This window comes from Bos mutus, chromosome 11, assembly GCF_027580195.1.
Source record: "Bos mutus isolate GX-2022 chromosome 11, NWIPB_WYAK_1.1, whole genome shotgun sequence".
NCBI lineage: Eukaryota > Metazoa > Chordata > Mammalia > Artiodactyla > Bovidae > Bos > Bos mutus.
The window spans coordinates 2,786,029-2,807,803 of NC_091627.1; the positions used below are offsets into that span (position 1 = coordinate 2,786,029).

The window sequence follows — 21,775 nt, forward strand, 5'->3', positions numbered from 1 at the left end:
TCAAAATTAAAAAGAATAATACTTTTATTTATTTCTTCTAGTAGTCCTGTTGACTTTCTCTTTTCATTCCCTTCTGATACCTGGCCAGCTCTCAGGGTCATCATAAACAGGAAGACCAGTCCACCCCATCCGGATCTCGGTGCTCCGAGACCAGCTCATTTAGGGCACGTGGCCAGTGAGCTGCTTCTTGCTCCCTGTTCTTGGTTTCCTCCGTTTGGCAACAAGTTGGTAGAAATGTGTCCTCAGGTCGGCTGTTCCCCAGATGTCCTCCGACAGGAATGCTGGGATTTGTGCAGCCCCCAAACCACTCTCCCCTGGATTCCACACACGTCTCTGCACAGGACATCCACCCAGGTGGTCTGTACCATCTCTGGGTGGTCCCACGGTGTGGCCTCCACCAAGAGCTCCTTGGGCAGCAGCCCCTCCTGTGGGGTGACTATGTCATCACCTCACGGGAAAGGGCTTGGTGTCCTGGGCCACCTCCCAAAGCTCTTGTGTCCAGTGTTCACATTTCTGACCAGGCTGGTTTTATTTCTTCCTTTGACCCAAAGGTATTTCTCCCAATTTCTCCCCATTTGGGGGGGTGTGGTTTGGTCTCACTGTGGTGCAGTCCTTCGCTTGCTCACGTCTGCATTTGCTGTATTTTAGTCCAAGTGCTTGTTCAACAGCATTAGTCTTCACGCTGGCTGGCTTCCTTCCAGGTGTGGACACACAACAGTGTGTCTCTGAAATGAGAATCACGTAAGGAGCTATATGTTTACTGTGGTGACATCTCCTGCCGGCCAGTTGGTAATGAACAGACTGAGCTATTCATTGTCCCTGACCTGTTGATTCTGGTGTGTGTGTGTGTCTGTGCATAAGCCTAAGTTTATTCCCACTAAGTCTACTTATCTCTAAGTTACATTGTACTTGCTGTTGTCCTTTATTTTACTCCCCACGAGTCTCTCTTTTTCTTCTGCTCCTCCTTTTTCCTCTTCCTGGTTCTTGCAGGGTGTGCAGAGCAACACTGAACAGTGACGGTTAGAAGAAAGACTCCCCAGGGCTTCCCGGGGGCTCAGTGGTAAAGAATCCGCCTGCCAGTGTGGGAGACTCGGGTTCTATCCCTGATCCGGGCAGATCCCACGTGCAGCAGAGCAGCTGAGACCACGTGCCACAGCTCCTGAACCTGGGCTCTCGAGCCTGGGAACCACAGCTCCTGAGCCCACGTGCCTCAGCCATGAAACCCGCACGCACAGAGCCTGCGCGCCACAAGAGAGGTCACAGCAACGGGAGGCCCACCCACCGCAACTAGAGAGCAATCCCCAGTTGACACAAGCAAAGAAAAGCCCACGAAACCACAGAGACCTGGCATAGCCATAAATAGATAGATAGGTAAATTAAAAGAAAGAAGACTCCCTATCCCTTCAAGTGTCCCTCTCTGCTTTGCTGTTGCTTAAACAACAGTGAGATTATTTCATCATCTCGGGAAGCTAGACATCTGAGGTCGAGGTGTTGGTTGGTTGGGTTGGTTCCCTCTGAGGCCATCAAGCAGGTTCTGCCCCATTCCGCTCCCTGGCTTCTAGTGTTTTGCTGCTGATCTTTGGGGTTCCTTGGATTGCAGACGTTGAACCACCGCCCACCTCTGCCTTCATCCTCGAGTGTCCCTTCTCAAGCATGAAAGAATTCATGGACTATAGCACAGAAAAGTCTTTTATCAAAAATAGCTCAATGGGGGCTTCCCTGGTGGTCCAGTGGCTAAGACTCCATGAGCCCAATGCAGGGGTCCTGGGTTCGATCCCTGGTCAGGGAATTAGATCCTGCATGCAGCAGTGAAGATCAAAACCCTTTGTGCCACTGCTAAAACCTAGGGCAGCCAAGTAAATTAGTTAATTTTAAAAATAGCTTGATGAACAAATCATCTCTCGAGATTAAAAAAAAAATAGAGTTTCACCATTTCCTTCATTTTTAGTGTGGTTTCCTTTTCCCTCTTTCTTTCCATTATTCTGGTACCTTGAAGTGGGCTTCTTCGGTGGCACAAGGGTAAAGAATCCACCTGCCAATGTAGGAGACACGTGCTTGATCCCTGGGTCAAGAAGATCTCCAGGAGAAAGAAATGGCAACCCACTCTAGTATTCTTGCCTGGTAAATCCCATGGTCAGAGGAGCCTGGCAGGGTGCAGTCCATGGGGTCACAAACAAGTCAGACACAGCTTAGCAACTAAACGACATACCCTGAAGTACGTTGTCCCAAGGGTCTGTCATGCTCTGATGTGCAAAAATGTACATTCCCTTGGTCTTAAATAAAACTGTGATTCAAAACATCCTCCTCAGACTGCTTTCAACCAAACTGTCGCCCACAAGACTTTACCGTGGGGAAATTCTGGGACTTCCCTGCTGGGGTGCAGGTGGGGGGCACCCTTCTCATATTTCTTACTGTAGCTGCGGTGTTAGCGGTGATTCACCATAGGAACCAGAGTTTGTTGCTGTTTCAAGATAACTTCTCTTTATTAAATTTAGAGTTCCTTAACTGTAGGTTCCCCTGCCCAACCTAGTCATGAATTTTGACTTTTGTCAAGTTGTTTTGTAATCTACTGTGATAGATAATTCCTCTCTTTCTCATATCATTAATATAAGTGAATTCCAAAGAGTATTTCTGAATTTATTTATCCTTACAAACCTGAAGTAAATTGTACTTGGCCATGGTATATTATTTCAGCATACTGATTATTATTTATATCATATTCACCAGCAAGATTGATTTGTGGTTCCCTTGTGGAATCTTCCCAGTAAAATTGTTACTGTGATCTATATAGTCTGAAAGTGAAAGTGTTAGTCGTTCAGTCGTGTCCGACTCTCTGTGACCCCATGGACTGTAGACTGCCAGGCTCCTCTGTCCATGGAATTCTCCAGGCAAGAAGACTGAAGTGGGTTGTCATTCCCTTCTCCAGGGGATATTCCTGACCCAGGAATCAAAGCCAGGTCTCCTGCATTGCAGGCAGATTCTTCATTGTCTGAGCCACCAGGGAAGCCCCAAGCAGTCTAGTAGACTGAATTGAGAACTCTTCATTATTTTTTTAGACTCAGAGATATTTGAATAATCTTGGACTTTGTATTTGCTTGTATGATGTATGGTGGTAAATATTTGATGAGCTTTTCTATTTTCTTCAAGGTTACAATTCCTTCTGTTGTAATTTATTCAAGTTTTCCACCTTGAGTCAATTTTGATCATTTATATTTTCTTGGAAAACTTTTCTGTGGTTTTGATTTTATGCTTATTTTTTCCTTTAACTTTACTTTTATTTTTTTTAGCACCCTTCTTGACTAGGGTGCTTGGTTACCAGGGTCATTTATTTTGAATGATACTTGTTTCTAAGAAAAGCATATGGTTTCAACTTTCCATTTGAGGAGAACATAAATTCTGTCTCTGGGACCTTTACAGCAAGGGTCTTCATTGTCAGTCATTTCGAAAGAGAACATTTCATGCAAAAATGAGCACAATAAAGGACAGACACGGCAAGGACCTAAGAGGAGGAGGAGGGTAAGAAGGGGTGGCAAGAACACACAAAACTATAAAAAATAGGTGTTAGTGACCGGGAGAGCCATAATGGTGTGGTCCCTCACACAGAGCCAAACATCCTGAAGTGTGAAGTCAAGTGGGCCTTGGGAAGCATTGCTGCAAACACAGATAGATGAGGTGATGGAATTCTAGCTGAGCTATTTAAACTCCTAAAAGATGATGCTGTTAAAGTGCTGCATCAATATGCCAGCAAATTTGGAAAACTCAGCTGTGGCCACATGCCTTGAAAATGTCAGTTTTCATTCCAACCCCAAAGAAGGGCAATGCCAAAGAATGTTCAAAACACCACACACTTTGAAATAGTCTGATGTTTTTCCTTTGTAATTTAAAGTTATTTAAAAGACTCACTAACCATGTGTGAGTTGAAGTAGTGAGTCTTGCTTCTTGTCATCACTCCTTAGGTCTTTGTTTCTAGGTATATTGTTGCTGTTTACTCCTGTCCAACTCTTTGTGACCCCATGGACTGCAGCCCACCAGGCTCCTCTGTCCATGGGATTCTCCAGGCAAGAATACTGGAGTGGGTTGCCATTTCCTTCTCCAGGGGATCTTTCCGACCCAGGGATTGAACCCATGTCTCCTGCTTGGCAGGTGATTCCTCATCACTGAGGCGGTTGGGAATCCCTTCCAGATACATAGTTTTACAGTAAGAATGAAATGAGCAGCACAGGTCTGACTTCGCTGTACCGATGTGTCGTTCACTTTTCGTGGGTAATGAAACCCAGAGTGGCTTTCCCTGCCCTTGGACATGGCACACCACACTGGTGACTGATATCAGACAGTGGCTGCCATGGAGAGAGGTGGCAGTGATTGCCTGGAAAATGGGCTGGAGAGAGATATGGGAGAGTGATGGAAATATTCTCATCCTGTTACAGGCGATTAAAGGGTATATTGCAATTGCCAAACATATTTGGTGTGTTTAGTGTATGTAAATTATATTGCAATTAAAATACCGGAACAATCCCTGCTTGCCAGTTAGCGCATCCCACATATTTGGATTCCATTTGTTTCCCTGGACTTCATAACAAAGTGCTACCAATTGGGTGCCTTAAAGCAATGAAGAAGGAAATGGCAACCCACTCCAGTATTCTTGCCTGGGAAATTCCATGGACAGAGGAAGAGGACTCCATCACAAGAGTCGGACTCCACTTAGTGACTAAGCCACCACCAGAACAACAGAAATTTGTCCTCACAGTTCTGAAGGATAAAGTCCGGAGTCATGGAGTCAGCAGGACTGTGCAAATATAGACACTCACAGTCACGTACGCAGCATGAGCCAGGACCGGTGATCCCTGATCGCATCGTGTGTTCCCCACACTGTCCAGCACCATTAGGAGCCACCGGCCAACCTCACTATGCTTGTTAGTTTGACAGAAATGTCCCAGAGGATCAAATGCGTGATCATCCAGAGCCTGCCTCTTACACAGATATGACTGGGGCTGTTTTGTACATCCTGCTTGCCCATCACTGTCAGAACTTCTTCACTATTGGAAATGGAATCATCAGAGCATTTCCATTGAATCAGATCCAGGAACCTTACCTGAAATCCCAGAGCCAATCCGTAAACTCGCCCTTAAGATTCTCTTCCTCTAGAGTCATCCAAGCACAAAGTGTGTATTAACCTGGGTTCTCTAGACAAACAGACCCAGTAGGATATGCATATTTATGGACAGAGATTCATTATTAGGAATTGAGCGATGTGATTTTGGAGGCTGGCAGTCCCAAATCTGCAGGTGGGCCAGCAGGCTGGAGGCCAACAAGCGCTGGCACTGCAGCTTGAGTCTGAAGGCATTGTGGGAGCACAGCTCCCGCCTCCTAGGGGGCCCTCTGTCTGCTTCCTCAAGGGCCTTCAACCGACCGGGTGCAGCCCACCCCCATTCTGGAGGGTGGTCTTCACTGACGAAGCCTGGAACATGGCAGGGACGAGGTAACATGTGCTCAGTGAGGAAAGAGTGAGAGAATGGAACCACAGAGGCAGGAGTCTACTCGAAATGAGCCTCTACTGGGGGTGAGGACCGGCAAGAGGGCGCGGTCACAGCACCGGCCCTGGATGGTGGCATGGAGGCCTTCCAGCTGTCCCTCCAGCACTGAGCCTCCTTCATCTGCGCTGTGCTGACCTCCTGGACCTTCATATGATGCTGCCTGTTCCTGGGGGCAGGGCTGCAGGAGGGGCCCCTGAGGAGGGACGTCCTGGACCCTGGACCCTGCGGGACCACCGTGAGCTCACACCTGACTCTGTGCGACCCCGTGGACTGTAGCCTGCCAGGTTCCTCCGCCCATGAGATTCTCCAGGCAAGAATACTGCAGTGGGTTGCCATTTCCTCCTCCAGGGCGTCTTCCCCACCCAGGGACGGAGCCCGCCTCTCTTAGCGTTGCCTGCGTTGGCAGGCGGTTCTTGACCACTGGCGCCCCCTGCAGGTGGCTCTTACATTCCAGGCACCCAGCAAGAGACCCAACGAGTCATTTCTTGGGTGAGTCTCCCAACAGCCATCAGGCTGGGCCAGTGATTTCCCCATTTCACAGACAGGGCAACTGAGGCTTAGAGCCTTGCCTGGGGCACCAGCTACGAAGAGGCTGAGCTGGAGTTAGGAACCCCACCTCCCCGACTTGGATCATTCCTGACTGCTGTCCCACACTGGGGGCCTCCTGGCGCTCAGGGGTCCTGGCTTCCCTGGGGGCCACACCCTCCTGGCCTTGAGCTTCCTGTGAAATCTGGGGTCAGAGCCACGCCTCTGTCTGGGGCTGGCAGTGACGGTTGGGGAATGGCCACCAGCCCTGGGCACTGTGGGCTCTCCCAGTACCCAGACCAGCCTATCCCCACCAGAGGACGAGGTTCCCTCTCTGGGCACCAGGACCAATGACTCAGGGAACGTCAGAGCCCAGAGGTCCCTCCTGTAGCATCTGGATGCAGCATCAATGTCAGGTGGGCCCCGCGGGGTCTAACAGGCACTGGGTTCAAATCCCGCCTTGGTCATTCTGTTGGGCACAGAGGGGGCAAGTCTCTCTAAGCCTCAGTTTCCTCATCAGTGAAATGAAGGCATTAATCCCTCCTGGGCCGGGGCCAGTCCTGCCTCTCGCCGCCACAGTGACCCACAGGCCAATGAAGTCCTGGGTATGAGGATGCGTGAGTCCAGCCCAGCCTGGTCGCGGTCCCGGGTCTCCATCCTGCGTGACTGTAGCGGGACCCGCTCTGATGCGTGCGCGCCGCCGGCCTGCGGGGCTGCCGGGCCTCGTGTCCACGGCCGGGCGCTCACACCCGGCAGCGCGTGCACGTGACGCCGCCTGGCTGCGCCCGCACAACGCCAACGGCTCTCCGCGCAGTTGGTCCAGCCAACGGCTCTGCGATCCCCGCGTCTCCCGAGCCCTGGGATCACCCCGGCCCACAGGGCCAGCCGGCCGCAGGGTGCCGGCGCGGTGGGTTGCCATCCTGGGAGAAGAAAGTCGCCGAACAACCACCCCCACCCCTCTGTCCTGGCAGCCAGACTCCATCCTGGGGCCCAGCTCAGCGCGTGGCCAGCCCGGGGACCTGGAGCCACAGTGGACGTCTACTCCGGAGAGAAAGGACAGGCTGCCCCACCCTCCTCATCTACACCCTGTCCTGGCCCCCGGTCTTCCTGGAAGGACCCATGGAGGAGGGGGCCCACCACCCTTATGGGTGAGGGTTGAGAGGCAGTTCCTGCTATGAGGGGGCCTTCTGGGTGCTCAGTGATTTCACCCCACTTTGTAGATGAAGAGCGGCCCCATTGCTCAAGGTCATTCAGCTCTAAGTGACCAGAGCGGCCCCATTGCTCAAGGTCATTCAGCTCTAAGTGACCAAGGCCGGCTGTGATGGGGGGACTTGGAACCATTGCTCTTCACCTCCACCGAGCCCGTGCTGACCATTGCAGGCCTTGTCCTGTGTTGGACTCTCCCAGCCAGGCCACCTCCTGAGACCAAGCACTTTGGGTGCCTTCATCTCTCAACCTTTATCCCCTCAAAGCCTTCCAAGGTCAGAGTCGCTGACTCCATCTTCAGTGGAGGAGACTGAGGCTCTGAGAGTCGCCGCAGGAGCTGGCCTGTCACAGGGCCGGGATGTGGCCTTGCTATAGGTTTGAACCCAGGTCATTCTGACCCCCAAATCGGTTCCAGCACAGGAGCCTTGGAGATAGCTCTGAACCAGGTTGGTGGAGAGTCTGTCATTTGGGGGGGGCTGTGGGGAGGGGGTGCTGCAGGCAGGGGGCTCTGAGGGGGAGGGCTTGGAAGGGTCCTGGGGGGAGGAAGGCGGTAGGGAGGCTGGGGTGGGGGCGGGGGGTGCTCACGGGGGAGGGAGGGTGGACCAGACCACACAGGGCTCTGAGTGTGGGGCCGGGGGTCAGAGGTCACCACAGGTTGTGTGTGGGGACAGGGCATGAGGGGGCTGTCCTATCAGATCCGCAGCATGCTAGATTTGGAGGGAGCATGGAGGGCACATTAACTACTGCCCCCAAGCATGGGTCTCCAGTGACCTACCAGGAGGAGGAGGCCGCCTCAGTTTCCCCTGTGCACAGTGGGGGCTGTGGTGGTCGTCTGCCTCATCTCAGGGTGGGGCCCGCTGCCCGGAGGGTCCACAGATGGCCTCTTGTCGAGGCGGCCATTCAGCAGAGGTCTGTGCCCAGGGACGTGTGAGTGAGGGGACCGAGGCGTTGCCCTCCCGGTCAGCGTGAAGCTCTTGTCCATGTTGTGTTCTCATGCCCAGGCTGACATGGATGATGCAGCGTCGTCCACCTGCCGGATGGAGAGCGACAGTGAAGGGCTGGGCTGCAATCCCCGAGACCCAGCGTTCGTGTGCCTGGGGCTCCACAGACATGTGGGCAGCCAGGTGCGGCTGGAGGCCCCGTGGGGGCCCGAGGTCCCGGAGGATGAAGACGGTGTCGACTCCCAGAACCCACGGATGGCGAGAGCAGCAGAGGCCCTGGACTGTGCGGGGTGCCCCATGCCAGCATCCAGCACTGGGGGCCTCTTGGCCACTTCTGTGGTGTGGAGGGGGAGACTGGTCACCGGAAGGAAGAGCTGGGAAAAGCTGTTCGGGGAGGGGGGTGGCGTAATCACCTTGTTTTCCTGGGCATCAGGGGACTCGGGGTCACAGCCCACGTAGTCGTGACACGCTGCAGAGTGGAGGAGCTGGGCACGTGCTCATGCAGCGCAGGGCAGCGTCCCCATGGCTGAGGTCGGTGCCCTGCCTGAGCTGCTCACGCTGCGGAGTGGGAGCTGTCCCTGGCCCTGGAGTCTGTGGGGGGGACCTGGTGACTGATGGAGGGGCCAGCTCCGCAGGGGTCCCACCCACTGGGTGAGTGGTGCTCTGGGGTGTCCATGGGCACACCCAGGGACCGTGTGACCTGCATCCGGGAAGGTGCGGGGCAGGTGCACAGAGGATGGGTCTGGGTGGGGGACAGGGCACTGTGCTGGTGGGCAGCGCCCCTCGGAAAGTCAGCTGGAGCTAGCCCGGTGGACGGGCTCCAAGGCTGGGCTGGCTCTGCCTCTGGCAGCTGTGCCCAAAGTGATGCCCGAGCCAGTGGAGATGGGCGTGGCTTAGGTCTGGAGGGGAAGCCAGAGCGTGCTCTGACCCTGGAGCTGGTCCAGGTGAGAAGGCTGTGAGTGGGCCACCGGAGGTCAGGTCGGCCTGTTGAGCAGCAAGTGTCATCTTGGCAGCAGAAGTTCAAGGTGAAGTGTGCTCGGGTGGTCTGGACTGTCTTTTTGGAAACAAAGTGCCCAGCTGGTCTTGGTCTCTTGAGTCTGTAAGTGCTTGGCTTCCCAGCTGGGTATAGACCCCGGCAGGGCACCCTGTGACTGGCCAGCGCGGGGGGCGATGAGAAGGTGCTGTTGGCAACCTTGAGCCCCTCTGGCTTCATGTGGGGGAGGGTTGAGCTGGCTCCATCCTTGGCCTCACCCCTCTGGTGAAGGTCAGCATCTTCAGGACAAAGTCATGGTGGGCGGTGGAACCAGTGGCACTGAACACATTGGTGGTGTCAGAGGTCTTCATCTCTGGTGGGGCGGGCACGGGAGGGTCAGCCGAGCTCTGGAGGGGGCCGCAGGCCGGGCGAGGGGCGGGCACGGAGGCTGCAAGCAGGTTCACAGTTGTTGGGCGGGGATTGAGGTGTAACTGCTTGGTGGGTGCAGGGCTCCTGTTGTCATGATGAAGATGCTCTTGACCTAGGGAGTGGTGATGTTACATGGTCCAGAGGATGTAGTTAACAGAGTGCCCACTTAAAACTGACGAAAGATGAAATTATATTGAATCTAAAATTTAGCATATTAAATATAAACAAACCTATCACATGTAACAGAAATGTGTTGCCCTCACAGGCGAGCTTCCTGGTGGCTCAGCTGGTGAAGAATCCCCCTGCAATGCAGGAGATCTGGGATCGATTCCTGGGGTTGGGAAGATCCCCTGGAGAAGGGAAAGGCTACCCACTCTAGTATTCTGGCCTGGAGAATTCCATGAACTGTATAGTCCATGGGGTTGCAAAGAATTGGACACAACTGAGTGACTTTCAGAGGCGAGGTGGAGGAGGTCTCTGGGGTTGTAGTCGGGAGTGGCCAGAGCTTAGCGATAGGCGCTGAGGGTGGAGCTGTGGATGAGGCTGGACAGATGGCTGGTTCTGCCTGTGGAACGGGCCTGGGAGCTGGTGCCTCTTACGAGGCTGGAACATGGCTGTATCAGGCAACCGTGCTGGGTCTGGTTCTAGAATTGGCTCTAGTTCTGAGATCAATTCCAGTTCTGGCGCTGATACCAGATTCAGTGCAAGAACCGGCGACTGCAATGGCTTCAGCTCTGGAGGCGGTCCCTTTGAGCTGGAGCTAGCTCTAGTCTGGAGCTGGGGCCCGAGCGGGCACTCGTCTACGGGTAGGGCACGTTCTCGCACTTCAGGGGGCTCCAGCCCTGGAGCGGGCTCTGCAGTCCACTCTAGCTCCACAGCTGGTGGAAGATGTTGTGCTGGAGAGGCCCTGGCTCTGCAGCCCCCACCACTGTGGCCATGGCTGAGACGCTGCACCCCTCCGTGGGTGAGCTCTCTGACGGCGGGGCTGGGGTGGGCTCACCACAGTGCCCCAGGTGCCTGCACACAGCAGGGACCACTCACAGTGCGCAAGGCCCGAGTGATGGAACCGCGGAATCTCTCCGCTTGCTCATCTGTAACATAGCACCTACCTCTTAGGCCTGTTGGGAGCATCGCACTGGTTCAATAGAATTTACTTGCTTACCTCGTACCAGGCAGTGTTCTAGAGGCCTGGGAACACCGAGCTGAGCAGGCCTGGAGCCGACGGGGGCCGGGGTCAGATGAGTTCAGGGCCTGGGCAGGGGTCCCAGCTCAGGTGGGAGCCGCAGGTCCCCCAGGCGTCTCTGTCCAGCCGCTCAGGACCTAGCAGGTGGGGGCTGTGGTGCAGGGGATATGAGGCCCTTGGTCTGAGTGCCCATGCTGCCCATCACCCCCACATACCTGCTCCCTCCACTGTCCTCACTCAGCCTTGCCCTCCATAAAATGGGCCTGTGAGGATGTCTGTTCCTAGGTTCCATCACGAAGGTGGCCTTCATCTTTTCAGACAGAAGGTAACTAGCCATTCTATGTCCTCCCAGCGGTAACTCAGAGGGCTGGGCTCGAGTCCAGCAGGGGAACCAGACGGCGCTCCCAGGGCATTGGCTAGGGTCCCCCTCCTGCTCAGGGGCTGAGCTGGGCCAGAAGTCCTGGGCTCACAGACAAAGCTACTCTTCAGGTGCTTGGAAAAGGCAGCCCGGAGTCCGGGGGACTGTCCAGTGAGGCTCAGCCCTGCCAGCGGTCAGCACCAGGGGCGATCTTTCCAGGTCAGCACTCAGAGGTCTTCCCTTCCTCCCTTCTTCCTCCTTATTTTCTACCCCAATAACACTTTGTTTCCTCGTGTGGACGGTCATCACGTATCCTCTCCCCTACTGGAGGGAGCTGGGGTGTGTCCAGTCTTTTGCTCTGATGAAGGTGCAGGAAACAAAACATACCCATGGCAAGTGTAGAGGTGTTTCTAGGGGATGGACCCCTGACCTGGGACTACTGAGTCAGAGGGTGAATGCGTCTGTAATTTTGACAGACATGACCAAACTGTCTCCATTGGAAAGAAACATGTATTCCCATCAATGATGAATAAAATTTCCTATTTCCACACAGCCCCGGAGTATATTTCCAAACCCTTTGGGGTTCTGGAGTCATAACACTGAACTGTTAATTGTGTGTGTGATATGTCTGATAATGACCTTTGTGTTCCTTTATCTGCACGGCTGATTTTCTTCGTTTCTAGGGACTCTTTTTTTGGGGGCTGCACTGCGCTGCGCCTCTTGCAGGATCTTAGTTCCCTGACAAGGGATTGAACCCAGGCCCTTAGCAGTGAAAGCCTGAGTCCTAACCCCTGGGCCACCAGGGAGGTCCCTCGGGACTTTTTACATAAGAGGACGTGAGCCGCTTTGACACGTGACAATTATTAGTTCCAGCTGATTATTTCCTCTTTTCAAATTTATGTGCTTTGCCCTCATGTATTGTTTCTTCTTCCCCAGTTAACACAGACTGTATAAAATACTGTAGCACCTATCTCATTGTGGAAACTTGGTCTTTTCATTTTTTGCTCCCATCTCTGCCCTGGTGACAATCTGAATTGCTGCCACAGAGGACGTTGTCGTGCTCCCTGTGTGCACACCAGTGTTCTCATGTGGTTGTGGGGCTCTCTTTGCCTCGTTGCCCTGCATGCTGCTCTTCTGGCCTGGGGGCTGAAGCCTGGGGCATTCGCCATGGTGTGGCTTTTTGGAGCAGTTGGGTTTGTTCAGTAGGACCCCAGCCCTTCTCTGCCCCCAGAGCTCGTGAGGCAGTGGTGAGGAGGAAAGGCCAGCAGATCCATTCTGGAGTGGGAGTTCTGTGGGAATAACGGGATCACTGATGGAATAGCATTTGCCAGTCCCAAGAAAATGAGACAGACAGCAGACAAATGCCTCAGAGCCAGGAACATGGGAGCGTCCGAGTGTGTGAGCAGACCCTGGGACAAGAAGGGCAGCCTGGGGGCAGAGACAAAGGTCTTCACTGTCGTTTTGTTTTATTATTCACTTAGTTTATATATGTTATATATTTTATTTTTATTTTACTTTTTGGCCTCACCATGCCGCTTGTGGGACTTGGTTCCCTGACCAGGGATCAAACCCATGCCCCCTGCAGTGAAAACACAAGAGTCCTAAGCACTGGCTTGCCATGGAACTCCCTTTACTGTTTATTTTATAAAGCCTGACTCTCCTGTCTCAGCCCAGGGAATACCACGGTCTACAGTGTAAATACCAGATTCCCCTGGTCATTCAGATCATCTCCAAGGAAGCAGCCTGACCCTCTCCAGAACACACACCAGCCTCACCCCCCAGGAAAGAGCTCCAATTGCCCTTCTTTGGGATCGGAATGAAAACGAACCTCTTCCAGTCCTGCGGCCACTGCTGAGTTTTCCAAATTTGCTGGCATGTTGAGTGCAGCACCTTCACAGCATCATCTTTTAGGATTTGAAATAGCTCAGCTGGAATTCCATCTCCTCCACTAGCTTTGTTTGTAGCAATGCTTCCTAAGGCCCACTGGACTTCACACCCCAGGATGTCTGGTTCTAGGAAGGTGACCACACCATCGTGGTTATCCAGGTCATTAAGACTTTTTTTGTATAGTTCTGTGTATTCTTGCCACCTCTTTTTAATCTCTTCTGCTTCTGTTAAGTCCATAGTTTCTGTCCTTCATCGTGCCCATCTTTGCCTGAACTATTCCCTCGGTATCTTTAATTTTCTTGAAGAGATCTCCAGTCTTTCTCATTCTATAGTTTTCCTCTATTTCTGTGCATTGTTCACTTAAGAAGGCTTATCTCTCCTTCCTATTCTCTTGAACTCTGCATTCAGTTGGGTATCTGTCCCTTTCTCCTTTGCCTTTTGCTTCTTAGCTATTTTCAAGGCCTCCTTGGACAACCATTTTGCCTTTTTGGGTAACTTTTTCTTAGCCAATGGAAAAGCAAGCAGCTCAGCCAATGGGAAGCCCTCACCAGCCCTGAACTCGCACTTGCCTCCAATGGATTTTCCTCCAAAGCTGTTTCCCAACTGCCTACTATTCTCTGCAGAGTAACTCTGTTCTCCTGTTTCGCGGACTTGCCTACAGTCTTTGCTGTGGTATGCGTGTCCTGATAGCAATCCTCTTGCCTTTCCTGATGAAACCCACTTTGTTAGTAAAATCACTGTCTGCTTTTCAATAAATTTGGATTCCTTACTCCACTGGCCTAGTCACCCCAGCAGGTTCTTTCAAATCCAAGTTTCCCTTCCCCTGTGTATCTGGTAACAGGGAGCACAGGTGGCTGCCAGAAGCCCCGAGTGTCTCCGGAGTTAGCTGCGCCTCTTTCTCACTATCTGCTCATCCATCAGCCCCTCACCCTCTCCTCCTCCCCAAGCCCCTCCCATCTCTCCCGCACCTGATGACCTGGCTGAGCAGTCAATTTCAGGGTGCTTTCCTCTCTCTCCCAGAGGTTCTGCCCACCTGGTAACAGTCCCCCGATTCTACTGGGGGGCACTGCTACCCCTGCTGGCCTCCTGGGGAACCAGACAGACAGCTGGACAGGTATCAGGGGATGGCAGCCCATAGCTAGCCCCGTCGTCCTCTGGACCTGCTGTGCCTCCATGCCCTTCCCACCAGCCAAGCCCCTGCCCCCTGTCCTGCCCAAGGGGCCCTGATCTGAGCCAACTGCACAAAACCTTCTATAGAACTCTCGGTGTGCCGGACATTTTCTTAAGAGCTTTCCCTGTATTAGCTCATTAATCTTCACCTGATTCTTACCTTTAAAAGGTAACCAAGGCCCAGAGAGAGGAAGTGACCTACACAAATTAAGTGGTAGAGACATGATTTAGACCCAAAGAACTGGTCCAGAGGCTGCCCTCTAATCCAGTCTACCATGATCCAGCACTTGCTGGAGCCCCAAACCCATTCCTGTCCAAATCGTGGTTCTTAAGAGTTGCTTTAAGCCCTTTCTGCCCTCCTCAAGCCCTCAGTTCTTTGCCCCAATGCTGTCGGCTGGACCAAGGAGAGCAACTTCAGTTTTGGCCCATTGAGAACTAAGAAGGGTCTGAGATTGGGCCCACTTGCACACTAACAACTGAGCCTGTCACCATTTCCCAGAAGCTGGAAGACGACACAGGGTTCCAGGGTCAGAGACAGAGGATGTTACAACTCTCCCCAAGGGAGTGAGCACACGCTTCACATTCCCAGGGGGGCCCTGTGCCCTCCCAGCCCCGTCCTGGTGATAGGATGCTAAAAGGTCCCCAGGGAGCTCATTTCTCCTCCAGCCTGGATTATGGAACTCCAGGAGCCTTACTTAGGCCTCTTGTCAGACCCATCTCCTGAGAACGAAACCTGCCTGGGAGGCATGTGTGCCTGGGCATGAAGATCTTATCTGTCAGCCTGTGTTCATGGCTCTGCCACCAGCATTTAGGAGGTGCCTGCATGGGGTAGGGGGCTTCCCAGGTGGCGCAGTGGTAAAGAGTCTGCCTGCCAATGCAGGAGATGCAGGAGACTGCGGGTTCGATTCTTGGGTAAGAAGATCCGCTGGAGTAGGAATTGTCAACCTGCTTAAGTATTCTGGCCTGCAGAATTCCATGGACCTAGGAGCCTGGCAGACTATAGTCCATGGGATCGCAAAAGGTCAAATAGGACTGAGCACACACGCAGGCGGAAGCCTTCATGGAACAGGCGCTCAATAACTGGGAGATAAAATGAAGGCGTCCAGGCAGCAGGGAACCGCCTCCTGTGCCCTCCCCACCGGTGGGTCCCGTCAGGCCACTTCCCACTTCTTTCTTCCTCCTCATCTCCTTCCAGGGTCCACTCCCAGCAGGGCATTCAGTGTGTGTGTGTGTGTGTGTGTGTGTGTGTGCGCGCGCGCACACGCGCGCACTTGAGCCCATGTGTCGATGCCCAAAGGAAAGGGTCCCACGTGGGAGGGGTGGGCAGGGTGGGTGGGCAGGGTCCCCAGGACCTCAGGCCGCCTGGTTCCCAGAGCAAACCCCATGGCAGGGCTGAAGCCCGGCCTCGGAGCCTGGAACCCTGCCTTCCCTTCTGTGACGGGCTCACGCGCTGTGCTGGGCCGAGTCCCTGCCCCTCTCCTGGCCTGTTTCTTAACTGTCCCGTGAGGGCTTGGACAAGAAGTGCTCAGGAGGCTCAGGGCGCTCACTGCGCTGACTCTCCCTCCTGGGGGCTGGGGGTGCGCTGCAGGCTCTCAGCCCTCCCCACTCCTGCTTCGGGATGGGGCGTGGGGGTGACCCGCCAGGGGGCGGGGCCTCGGTCACCCCTCCCCCTGCAGCCGCACCGCGCATGCGCGTCCCCCGCCTCCCGCCGCGCGCACCGCCAACGGCTCCTCAGGTCGTGAACGTCCTGCCGGGGCCCCCCAGTCCTCTGCTCTGGGGCCTGTGTCCCCTTGAGCTCTGACTCCACCCCCACCGCAGCCAGGCTGGCCGCCGAGCGCTGGGCGGGGTGGTCCTGGAGACCAGGAGACAGGACAGTCACCGTGCAAACCCCCAGCCCTCCGTCTGGACCCCAGGGCCCGGCTGGGTGAGTCGCTGGACGCCGACTCGGCAGGGAGAAGGGGAGACCACCACGTCCGCGCGTCCTCTGCCCACGTTGCTTGTCTTTCTGACAGCGCCCCGAGACAGAGGTCCAGCCTGTCCCCTAGGGCAGGCCTGGCCGGTGGCCGAGGGTCAGAGGGAGCCCATGGAGAAGGGCGCCCAGCACCCCTAGGGGTGAGAGTTGGGGGGCAGTAGCGGTTAATAGTGAGGCCTCTGGTCTCTCAGTGATTTCACCCCACTTTGTAGATGAGCAGCGGTCCCAGCACTCAAGGTCATTCAAGTCTAAGTGACCAAGTCCAGCCGTGACTAGGGCGGTCAGATCATGGCTCTTCACGTCCACTGAGCCCACACTGAGACCTTGTCCTGGGTTGGGCTCCCCCAGACAGGGGACCTCCTGAGTCCAAGCACTTTGGGTGTCTTCCTCTCCCTGCTTTGATCCCCAGCACCCTCTCCCAAGGTCAGAGGCACCGATCCCGATTTCAGTGGAGGAAACTGAGGCTCAGAGAGTCACCACACGAGCTGGCCTGTCACGGGCTGTGACGTGGCCCTGCCGTGGGTTTGAGTCCAGACCAACCTGGCCCCAAAGGCTGTCCTTGCACAGGAACCTGAGGCTCTGAGCCCGGCCTTGGAGGTGAGTCCATTGTGGATGGGGGGTGTCGGGGTGGGGAGGAGCTTGGGAGGGTCCCTGGGGGAGGAAGGCGGTAGGGAGCCTGGGGTGGGGATGAGAGGTGCTCACCGGGGAGGGTGTCTGGACCAGACCACACAGGACTCTGAGTGTGGGGACAGGGGTCAGATGTCACTGCAGGGCAAGGGGGACAAGGTACAGGCTGTCTGGTCAGAACCCCCACTTCTCAGCTCCTAGATTCAGAGGTGTTTTTTGGACCTGTGTTCCAGCCCGTATAGCATGGATTCCAGAGAACCCCCCAGAGATGGCGGAGGTGGCCTCTGTCTCCTCCTGTGCTCAGTGGAGGCTGTGCAGTCATCCTGCTCCTCTCAGGGAGGGGCCTGCTGTCCTGAGAGCCCAGAGGGGGCTTCTCGTCAAAGCCCTTTGGGTGCCGTCTGGACCAGAGAGGTCCGAGTGAGGGGCCTGGGGGATCAGCAGGGCACTCTGGCCCTTGTCGCTCTTCTGATGCCCAGGCTGACATGGATGCAGGGGGTCCCTCACCTGCTGGTTGGAGAGCAGCGAGAAGCTGACATTGCAGACCCTGAGACCCAGCCCTCATGTGCCCGAGGCTGCCAAGGACGTGTGGAGCTGAAGACGAGGGCTGCTGGAGGCAGAGGGCTATGGGGATGCTGAGGACGGAACGTATACTCCTGGCCCCCAAGGAGTGGAGGATCGGCAGAGCCCAGACCCCGCAGGGCACCCCGTGCCAGCGTCCAACTCCAGGGGCTTCTAGGAGCTGGGGCGTCTTGGTCCCTTCTGGGTATGGAGGGAGTGAGGTACGCTGGAACTGGGAGGGGCTGTCCCAGAGAAGGGGTGGGGCAGTCATCTCCTCCCCCTGGCCACAAGGGGGCCAAGCTCACGTTGGAAAAGCTCACGATCCTCTCCGCTTGGGCCTGGAGTGCACACCGAGCACGTGGGCGTCTTCCCAGCCGCTGAGTCCAGGCCGTCATCTCCTTAGCTGATCCCAGATCCTGGAGTGGGAGCTTCTACTGGTCCTGAGCTCCATGTTGGCGAACTGGTGGCTGAATGGAAGGACCAGCTTTGCCATTGTCAGATCTGACGGATGGATGCTCTTTGGTGCCCAAGGGCATAGGCACCAGGGACCCAAGCCTGGAAGGTGTGAGGGAAGCACCCAGAGGCAGAGTCTGGTGGTGGTGGGTAGGGCCCTGTGACGGTGGGCAGTGCCCTTTGCAAACTTCAGCAAGTCCTCTTGTTTCCAGATCACAGACAACACCTGAGGCTGTGGTCTGTGAGAGGCCAGGTCAGCCCGTCATCCATGGCAGCCACCAAAGCCTGGGGGCTGACAAGGTTCAGGGTGAAACTGTAGTCAGAGAGTGGGGGGCCATGAAAAGCAACTGGTAGCCTGGTCCACTCCAGTGTGTGACTGTTGTCTACCCAACAATGCAGACCTGGGGAGTTGACTGGCTGCTGTCTGGGGCTGGTGAGACGATGCCCTTGATTAGTTCAGTTCAATAACTTAGTCGTGTCCAACTTTTTGTGATCCCCTGGGCTGCAGCACTCCATGCCTCCCTGTCCATCACCAACTCTCGGAGTTTACTCAGACTCATGTCCATTGAGTTGGTGATGCCATCCAACCATCTCATCTTCTGTCATCCCCTTTTCTCCCCGCCTTCAATCTTTCCCAGCATCAGGTTCTTTTCACATGAGTCAGCTCTTTGCATCAGGTGGCCAAAGTACTGGAGTTTCAGCTTCAGCATCAGTCCTTCCAATGAATATTCAGGACTGATGTCCTTTAGGATGGACTGGTTGGATCTCCTTGCAGTCCAAGGGACTCTCAAGAGTCTTCTCCAACACCACAGTTCAAAAGCATCAGTTCTTCGGCACTTAGCTTTCTTTATAGTCTAACTCTCACATCCATACATGACTACTGGAAACACCATAGCTTTGACCAGACGGACCTTTGTTGGTAGAGTAAAGTCTCTGTTTTTTAATATGCTGTCTAGGTTGGTCATAACTTTTCTTCCAAGGAGCAAGCGTCTTTTAATTTCATGGCTGCAGTCACCATCTGCAGTGATTTTGGAGCCCCAAAACATAAAGTCTGACACTATTTCCCCATCTATTTGCCATGAAGCGATGGCACCAGATGCCATGATCTTAGTTTTCTGAATGTTGAGTTTTAAGCCAACTTTTTCACTTTCTCTTTCACTTTCATCAAGAGCCCTTGATTAGACAAAGAAGAGCAAAGTAAAACCAAGGTTAGTAGAACAAAGGAAATAATGAAATCTAGAGCAAAGATAAATGGAACAGAGGAGCACTCGAGAAAATCAGTAAAGCAGTTGTTTCTTTTAAAGATTTACAAAACTGGCAAGTATGGGACAATTTTACGGAACAAGTTATTTAACCCAAATGAAATGGAAAAATTCAGGAAACACACAAACGGCCAAAACTGATACAAGAAGAAGTAGAAAGCCTGGTTAGCCTATAATAAGTAAGGAGACTGAAGCAGCAGTGGAACTGTCAACAAAGCCAAGCCCAGAGCCCGGTGTTTCATCTCAGATACTTAGAATGCCAGTTCTTCCTAAACTCTTCCGAAGACAAAGGAGGGATACTTTTAAAGTCACTGTGATGTGCATGCTGTGATGCCAGCATTAACCCGATTCCAGAGAAGCCACAAGAAAAGACATCTACGGGCCAAAATCCCTTATGGATGTGTGTGAGTCACCCAGTCGTGTCCAGCTCTTCACGACCCCATGGACTGTAGCCCACCAGGCTTCTCTGTCCATGGAATTCTCCAGGCAAGAATACTGGAGTGGATTGCCGTCCCCTTCTCCAGAGGAACTTCCCAACGCAGGAATCGAACCCTGGTCTCCTGCATGGCAGGCAGACTCTACCGTTTGAGCTACAGGGAAGTCTTATTATGGATAGAGGTGCAAAAATCCTCAGTAAAATCCTGGCAAACAACATTGAAAGGACAATACATCGCGACCAGCCTCCCCCGACAGCTCAAGCAGTAAAGACTCTTCCTGCATCGCAACAGACACAGAAGACACGGGTTCAGTCCCTGGGTCGGGAAGATCCCCTGGAGAAAGAAATGGCAGCCCACTCCGGTATTCTTGCCTGGATAATCCCACAGACCGAGGAGCCTGATAGGCTACAGTCCATGGGGCTGCAAAGGGTCAGACACGACTGAGCCTCCAGGCCGTAGATGATCAAGTGACCCCACTGTGCAGACAGGGAGACTGGGGAGGCCCTGAGAGGCACATAGCTTGTCCAGGGTCCCGTCACTGGTGACAAGGAGGAGCTGAGTCTGAACCCAGCTGTGTCCCCAGAGCCGGGCTCTGGCTGCACCCAGGCCTCCCCGTTGGTGTCACCATGCAGGGACATGGCATGAAGTGGGGGGGGTGACCCCTCAGCAGCCCTGAGGGCCCTTGGGAGGCTAATGTTTGAGCAGGACTCCAAGTATAGAGACCCCAGGAAGTGACGTCTCCTCCCTGACCATAGAGCCCAACAGAACTCGGAACCGGTAAGCAGGCGCCTCATCCTAGAGAAGCCCCTGCCCAGCTGGCTTGGCCGGAGCCCTTGATGAGCAGCGTGTCCTCCTGTGCGTCCTGAGGTCCCAAGGCTGCAGCCACAGACATTGTTGGTCATTTGCCCAGAAGAACCAAAGGTAACACAGGGAGGCCCAGGGCAGCCCAGTCCCAACCCAGCGGCCTCTGGGATCCCACGCGGGAGCCCTGTGTCCCCTCCCTGTGTGTGTGAGAGGGAGGGCTTGTGTCGGGTGGGCCTGCCCCGAGCGGGAGCAGGCTGAGGGGTCAGAGGGCCGGCTATGTTAACCCCCCAGGTGAAGGTAGCAGGAGGGAGTGTGGGGACCTGGGGACCCTCTTGGCCGAGGTTTGTACCCAGTCCTGGGGGTGCTCGCTTCTTCCCGGGAGGGGTCTGTGCACGACCTGGGAGCAGAAAGTCCAGGGGCGGGGAAAGCATCATCCTCGTGCGGGCAGGACTCTGGGTCCTCAGGCCTCCGGCCCGAGGAGGTGGAGGACCAGGGCACCCCTCCGTCCCCGAGCAAGGGGCGTCCATGTGGGCGGCACAGGCTTGGGGGCGTGCCGGGGCAGGAAAGGGTCTCGAGGGCCGAGGTGGCTGGGAACACCCACCTGCACCTGCCTCCTGCAGGGGGCCCAGAGCAGCCGGACGCGCCTTCCTGTGAACTGCCCGCAGCACCGGATCCCGACCCAGGACCCTTCTCCCTGCTCCCGCCTAGAGCTTGCCTTCCCCTCCCGATATTTCTAATTTCTACTTTTCATTTGACATTACTTATGGTGCCTTTCAGTTGAGGCCTCACTGTCACAGCATTTAATTCTTTACACTGTACATCATGCACTTCCTAAGCATGGAGTATACTCAATGATGCTGAGTGACCTTCCCCGCGGTTCCACTCCAGAGGAAACCCTGACCCGAGGGCTTGCTCCCTGGCCGCACTCACCTTCCGAGATGGACCCCACTGTGGATCTCCCTCAGCAGATCCATTTCTGACCTAAAGGAACAAAAGCCGCCCACCCCCCAGCCCCCCTCCCCCAGCCGCTGACGCCCAGAGTCTGCTTTCTGTCTGTCTCTCCTTGCTCTGGACGTTGCTATAAACGGAATCGAGCTATAGGCACCTCTTTTATGTAGCCCACGTATTTTAAGTGGGGAGTGGCTAATTTTTTTTTAACTTGAAGTAGCATTCTTGTTAAATGAAAGGGGAATTCTAGGTGAATTAAAAATAAGGTGTAAAAATTGAAGTCTTTTTTGTAAATATCTGTACAGTCTCAGGGTGGAGACCCCTGCTCTAAGTGTGGCCCCAGAGCCAGAAGACAGAGGGAAGCGCCTGGCTCCTCCTGCGGCCAAACAGACAAACATACAGAGAGCTGGGAGGACAGACCACGGGCCGGGACAACGTCCCTCACGTCCCAGGGCCAGAGAGCGGCTTGACACCCCTGTGGTCCCCAGATCTTGAAAGTCAGTGTTCT

At 54.6% G+C, this 21,775-nt stretch overlaps 1 long non-coding RNA gene across 1 annotated transcript; it reads left to right on the plus strand.

The window, feature by feature from the left end:
* The first annotated feature begins 15,913 nt into the window (after positions 1 to 15,913).
* LOC138989788 (uncharacterized) lies at positions 15,914 to 21,539 on the plus strand. Its single transcript, XR_011465935.1, has 5 exons — positions 15,914 to 16,130; positions 16,588 to 16,775; positions 17,282 to 17,584; positions 20,271 to 20,436; positions 20,940 to 21,539. It is a non-coding gene; the product is annotated as an uncharacterized lncRNA (long non-coding RNA).
* The last annotated feature ends 236 nt before the right edge of the window (positions 21,540 to 21,775 follow it).